The 7,480-nt window shown below is 38.2% G+C and overlaps 1 long non-coding RNA gene across 1 annotated transcript in view; it reads right to left on the reverse strand.

Moving 5' to 3' along the window:
• LOC128198651 (uncharacterized) overlaps positions 1-6,970 on the reverse strand; it is a 72,520-nt gene extending 65,550 nt beyond the window's left edge. Inside the window, exon 1 of the long non-coding RNA XR_008251376.1 lies at positions 6,880-6,970. This is a non-coding gene — a long non-coding RNA (uncharacterized LOC128198651). The remainder of the gene's footprint in view (positions 1-6,879) is intronic.
• Positions 6,971-7,480: the final 510 nt, after the last annotated feature.

Consider the following 7,480-nt stretch of genomic DNA (forward strand, 5'->3'; position numbering starts at 1 on the left):
ACTATTCGATATGTACCTACAAAATCACCGCTAAAAGTTATCCGAATTTAGCTACTCCACTAAGCGCACACATGCACAATTTTGTGTTTACTTTATTATATATTTTTTTAATATATATGTTGTTTCAGGGCCGGCCTGTCTATACGGCGAACAGAGCAGTCGCTCCAGGCGCCAAATCCTAGAGAGCGCCTAAATGATAATCCTAGTCAACCGTAGACGGTACTGCGCCTGATTTTCAATTGGTCACCCCAGAGTATGGTCGAGATCTTCGCGTTCCATTCTTACTTTACACTCGTAATTTGAAATAGGTATCTGCAAATTATTAGGAGCAAACAGGAGAGGCGCCATAATTGGATGTCGCTCCATTTTAAAATTTACTTCGGGCCGGTGCTGTGTGGTTTTTACACTTCCTAAACACACAACTCAACATTTAGGTGTTATTTGTTTCGTTGTTTACTATGTGACTAAATGAAGACAATTAGCCACCTTTGTTTGTCTCAGTTTGGACGTGCTAATGACATACCTAATAGTATAAAATCTTTGCCTTTTCCCTATAAAGATCCCAATAACAAAGCCTTATTTCCATGGTTAGTTACATCACGCAGATTATCTCCTCCCAGATGAGAATCCGTATCCGGGCATTGAGGCTTAGTCTCCTTGCCTGGGTAGGGTAAGGCGCGGAGAAACTTGCTGCCCTGTTCTTATTCTTTCAGCCCTTTTCGGGACTGAGCCCAAGCGATCTATGGATTGTCTTGGGTGTCAGTCCAGGTGTACCGCGCTGGCTGGGATTGCTGTCTATCCTGCGCTGATGCGATGTCAAATCCTGTACGTAAGAGCGTCGTCCATCTCGTCACCATCTTCGTCGCTCCATGGTTACAGGCAGATCAAGATCGTGGTGTTTTGAAGTCCCTACGGGAGTCCTATCTGCTGCAGTGGACATGGAAAAAAAATTCAAACAGTCACTCATTTACACAACAGTGTACCTAGTGTTACTATTGCGTTAACGTAAACGCGAATTAAACGCGAATTTATATGAAATTGAAACAGTTGAGCAGTAGTGCCACTAGATGGTGATGTTTCAATTCCTTAGAAATTCGCGCTTACGTTAACGTAATCGTTAAATTATCAAACTGCATCTAGGCCCTCAGTTCAAAAATAGTGACACAGATAATTTGGTGTAAAGTTTTACACAGTTACTTGAAACAAGCATCAAAAGATGCGCGATAATTAAACACAGACGACTAATGTTTGTGGGTGACAGAAGCGGCACCTTGTTTTAAAAGGACGTTAAAAAACTTAAACACTTTATCGATTATGAGCGATAAGTGGCTGTTTTTTGTCATTATCGGAAACATTAAGTTTTTGGTAAATACGCAGGAAGTATAAAAAATGCTTATCTATGTTTGTTTAAATACATGAGAGTGTAATATAAATATAGCTACCTACCTAATGTGCGTACTTGTTTTCTTTCGTACAAGAAATTATCAGCCAGAGTTCGTAAGTTAGTGGTATAGTGAATTATATTATTATGCTTAAATTACTGATAACATTTACCTGATGAGACGAGATGAATACATTCTTGGAAATTTTATGATACCCTAGTACCTGAATTGTTTTGAGGATGATTTTAAGAAATTAAATATCAAGACTCTCAAACGGTAGTAATAACATCGTGGGGAAACCTGCATACCAGAGAATTTTCTTTATTCTCTGCGTGTGTGAAGTGTACCAATCCGCATTGGGCCAGCGCGGTGGATCCGGATTGGCCTAACTCCTCTCATTCTAAGAGGAGACCGAGCTCAGCAGTGTGCCGAATATGGGTGATTGTGCGGCAGAGAGAAAAACTCCGAGCAGAGCCTGGTACTTGTGACCACGGGTGTAGGATTAAGTTAAGTTAACATTTCCCTTCTCTGCTCATGTTTTTCTCCCTACCCTCCCAAATTGGTATGATTCTACAAGAACAGCTTCTGATACCTGTTCTAATGTAGAACTTGTCGCAGTACTAAAATGTATCAAATACAAAAAAACATCAATATAGTGATAACTAATTAGCTGTCACTTCCCACTTCCCCTAACTATCTTAAGCAATTTAGTAAACAATTTTTTCCTGTTGCACCCAGCTATTGTTTAACAGTGGATGCTACAAAAACACTGTCCGTGTATTACTTAAGGCAGCACTTGAAACCAATTATACTTTTAACTAAGCCTCGCGGCGGCCAAAGGACCAAAAATAAATTAGGGGCTCGGTCTACATTAGGTGATTTATTTAATTGATTTAAATACTTAATTATTGTTCTCAATGTCTTTTCATTTTAGGCAAATATAATATCTGCCTAAAAAATGTTATAAAAAAATTATTAATGAAGACCGCAACATGAACACCGGATTATCATTAGATAATCCGGTCTTCATGTTGCGAAACCTATCCAAGCAGTTGCTCCAGTCATGAACCTCCTCAAAATACGCGCCCTCTAGAAGACCTCAACTGCCGAGCAAAACCTTCACGAAATGTTGTTCGAAGCTTTTCGCTTTTGTTATTACTTTGTTTATTTAAGTTATTACTCTGTACCTACCGGTTTACTAATAATCGGCGGCACGGAATTTAGTTCTTTGCAGATGAGCTCTTTTGTAACAAAACTGACTTGCTTTTAGTAGTATTAATTATTTTGTTCAAACAACATTAGTCATGTTTAAAATGTGGCTAAGTATACCCTTTAATTTGCCGTAAAAATAATGTTAGAATCCAATGGACGGGGATCAAACCCATAACATCCAGGTATTCAGTCCGGCCTCTAAAGCTAACCGTAAACTTCTAAATTTAAAATAATCTCTAGTATGACGTTACATATAATGTTTTCAACAGAATATCAATGTTCTGTTGATTATAAAAGATCAATACGTTACGCAAAGTTAAAATAATAATTCAACGAATTATTAAGAATTTATTTATACGAGATATACTATTTTTTTTTGTTATGTAAGAGTTTTGTTTAATTTGCCGCAGCAATACATTTCCGAAACGTGCGCAAATTGAAAACGAGACATCTCATTTTGAAGTTCGAAATCAATCCTGAACTGTAAACAAAAATACACTGAGTAATTAAAAATTTAAACCAGCATCACGGCAAAATGGATAACTCAATCAACGTCAATCGAATCCGGTCGACGGGAATTTAACAAGTCATGTGCTACCTACTAGTTCACGCTACTAGTCGCAATAAATAAAACTGTAACGTTATACTGGCCTATTGACACGCACATGCGTTATTTTGAAAAAAAAAACAACGTAAAAAGTTGTTGAAAATAAAATTACAGAACTAATCAAACTATTACCCAAAATTAATCACAAAATAGCATCATAAAATGTGATATACATATTTATTTACGCTGCTTTTGCTCAACTTTTATGGTGTGGGAATATCTATTTTTTATATTTTTAAATTCTCCAATAAATTTGTGTGCATAACACATTACATTTTCATGCATACATTTTCAGTTATATGCATTTTAAGAAATTAACCTTGAGGAAACCTGCATAACTGAGAATTTCCTTATTTTTCTAACTTGTGTGAAGTTTGTCATTGCATATTGTGTATGTAGACTATTCGCCTAATCATTCTCGTTTTGAGAGGAGTCTCGTGCTCAACAGTAAGCCAAACATGAATTGGTAATGATGATGATGACATAATAATATACGTTTACGTGCATGCGTATTGGAGGAGCGAACGAATACAAAATCAGCCAGTGTGCACCGACCGGCGTCGAACAAGCTTGTCACTACAATGGATGCGTCCCACAAATCACCGGTTCGCTTGTTGGGGGCCATTTTTTGTCGTTTCGTTCGTTTCGTAGCGAAATTGAGTTCGGTCCACGAAAATTTTGACCCATTGGCAGCATTCGTCCACTACAAACAAACAGATGCTTCCTCATATATCAATGGTATTGGCGACACTATGCCGTGTTCAGTAAAATGCACTTCACTGCAGTGGGACTTAATAAAGTGCATTTTTGACAAAATCGATGCAATACGTGAACGTCACTAAACGAGCGTTGGCGATGGGTTGTACGTGTCCCATATTTCCGAAATCTCATTTGTTGCAAAGTTATTTCTTAACCGTTGCATATAGAATCTCTCACTGTATTGTATCTAACCTATTTCATTGGTTCGTAGTCGTAGTCAACCCCAGGTTAGAGCAATTTCCGCCACATTCGATATTGTGATGATCAATGAAGTGTAGGGAAAGATAGTTTTTGTCTCCCAGTGAAACGCTTCCTCTGCCTCCGATCCCGGAGCGTGTGACTTCGAATCGAATGGGTATGCATCTCCAACTTTTCAGTTGTGTGCATTCTAAGAAATTAAAATCACGTCTCTTAAACGATGAAGGAAAAACATCGTGAGGAAACCTGCTTAACAGAGAATTTTCTTAATTCTCTGCGTGTGTGAAGTCTGCCAAATCCGCATTGGGCCAGCGTGGTGGATTATTGGCCTGAACTCTCTCATTTTGGGAGGAGATTCGAGCTCAGCAGTGAGCTGAATATAGGTTAATGAGTAGTTAAAAACGCTTCTAAATAAGAAACTTCCGCTGACAAGCCAGTTGATATCGCTAAGCCAAGGGTAGTGTACTTTATGTCTTCGATTTACCTACTTTACAAATAAACATAAAATATTTTCCATCATTACCAGTTTCAACATTTAGCAACTGAGCTATGATGTTTGTCAAAAACAGTCCGTATTTTCTCAGAATTGCGTTTTTAAATCATTTCTTTATTAGTGCCGTAAACTTGCCCTTTAATTCCTTAAATACGACAAGACACGCTTATACCTACAACTGCATGGATTATGGCTAATAAATCATCTCAGTAAAATATCAAATTATCGTTTTGGCCGCGGGATTTCAAAAGGCTTATAAACATAAATTTATTGCATACGATGTAACTTGAACTCGGATGTTATTATATTTCAAAGTTTTCGATCGTAAATCTGGACGGATTTAATTTTTATGTGACGTTCGCGGGTTTTGTGTATCTTAATAACTTTGCTTTTCTTCTTTGGCTTGAACTTTCGTAATGCCTTGAGGTGTAATCCGTAGAACGTGTTATAGAACAATAACATGTATTATTATTTGCATTTGTGGGTATGCACCTCAAACTTTTCAGTTGTACGGTGAAGGAAAAACATCGTGAGGAAACCTGCATACCTAAGAATTTTCTTAATTCTTTAGTGTCTAAGTCTGCCAATCCGCATTGGGTCTAAGTCTTATGCAGCGTGGCGTTTTTTGGCGGCCTCCGTGGCGCAGTGTTATGCGCAGTGGACTTTCAAGACGGAGGTCCTGGGTTCGACCCCCGGCTGGACCAATTGAGGTTTTCTTAATTGGCCCAGTTCTTTGGCCCTGGCTTGGGATGCTTTGGCCGTGGCTAGGCCTACTGACAAAAAGGTACTGTAGAAACTGAAAGGGGTGTGGATTTCATCCTACTCCTAACAAGTTACCATCAGGTGAGATTGTAGTCAAGGGCTAACTTGTAAAGAATAAAAAAAATCTTCCTAATTACTGTTTTACCATTTAGTGCGGATTATTTAAAGCCTTTGGTGTAAAATCTCCATTTATTAGCAATACGACCGACGAACGCCTGCGGAATAAAAACAATGAAATGAAAACATAAATTAGCCAGTCAAACGTATTATTTACAACGATAAATCATATTTTTCGAAGCGCTTAATTAGCGCGTTCTAATTTATTTTACGTCACAAAGTAATATGTTGCCGTAAACAACTAAAAAATAAACATTGATTTATGTTACTTTCTAAGAATGCGCGTCAGATTTTATGGGCTTAAAACTGGGAAATATAATTTAGGCTGAGTTAGTATTAATGATCATTAGCATAAATTTTGTATAGGTATGTCTGTTGGAGTAAATTTTTTCATCATCATTATCTGCCTTTTTAACTTGACCTCTAAAAAGCCAGAGCCTGTAGCTATGTGGCACGTCGATTCTCTTTCTAATAACGCTTCGAAAAATTAAAAATGTGAGTGAATGAAATTCTCTATCGACAGGTCAATCATGTTGTCGATCGGATCAGTCATTCCCATACATTTTGTTAGTTTTCGAAACGTTAGCGTTTATGGAAAGAGAATCGTCGAGCCACATGGCTAAGGCCTCTCTCTTCTTAGAGGAGAGGCTTTTTCTTATTTTGTTTGAAAACGAAATTATATTGTCGCCTTTTTATGTAAAGTGGCAGTAGTATAAAAATAATACTAACAAATCGTAGGGATATTTTAACGAAAAACCGTCAATTTTGTTTTAATCATGTGAATTGAGTCTATAGCCCAGTAGATATGACCTCTGCCTAAGATACCGGAGGGCGTAAGTTCGAATTCGGTCCGGGGCACGCACCTCCACCTTTTCAATTGTGTGCATTTTAAGAAATTAAATATCACGTGTCTCAAACGGTGAAAGAAACATATCGAGAGGAAACCTGCATACCGCATTGGACCAGCGTGGTGGACTAAGGCCTAACTCCTCTCATTCTGAGAGGAGACCCGTGCTCAGAAGTGAGCTAAATATGGGTTGATAATGATGAATCACGTGAGATGATCGTAAAAACAAAAAAACATTGGCCCTTGACGTTGTCCAATTTCGTTGACATAACGATGTTCATTGTCAGCCTATTTTAACGGCCCTACCACTTTATAGGAGAAGAAAGTATGGAGCTGAGGCCCACCACGCTGCTTCGATGCGGGTTGACGGGCTTGCTCCGGCAAAAATTAAAATAAAGTTACTCATCAACAGCCAAGTTTCATTCAAAATAATTCACTCAGAGCAGCGTGACGGGTTATAGCTCTATGTTTCAGAACAACAAATCTCACAATTAGGACTCACCTAATAACGTTAAAGGGTCAGATCCGGTCCATCAAACAATAATATGTTTGCGAGCAAGCCACCCGCCCGCAAACTCCGGGCCACATTTGAGTCAATTTTGGCACTCCTTATTCAATTACAGACCAACACGTCGGCTCCGGGCTGAGAGAGTTACTAAATAGAGCGGATATTAGAATCATTTACATGCAAACATTGCGAGTATTTATTTGCCTTTGTATGTTTGACACAGATATTTCACACACAGAGTGTACAATTTATATGATGTTGAACTATTAATTTTTATTTCTATTGAAATGATTATGTTTGCATTCTATAGATACGAGAACGTCGTTCAGGTGCCGCGATCGTAATGTGGCAGAAATCAAGCAGATCTTGTGACCCTGGATTTCCTATAAGAAATGACAAAGACATTTAAAGTACTTTTCTCTTATCTTTATGTTGATCTCCCTGCTCAACTTCTGTATGTCCTACAGCAGCTGTAATTAAGGATTCTGAGCACTGTCCCATGTTGAACCCTGAACCGAAGAATCCAAAGAATCATAGGCTAATCGCAGCACCGAAAAATTCTTATTACCTACATAATTATTTCCACCTCTCTCAT

This window comes from Bicyclus anynana, chromosome 13 (assembly GCF_947172395.1).
Source record: "Bicyclus anynana chromosome 13, ilBicAnyn1.1, whole genome shotgun sequence".
In the NCBI taxonomy this organism is placed as follows: Eukaryota; Metazoa; Arthropoda; class Insecta; order Lepidoptera; family Nymphalidae; genus Bicyclus; species Bicyclus anynana.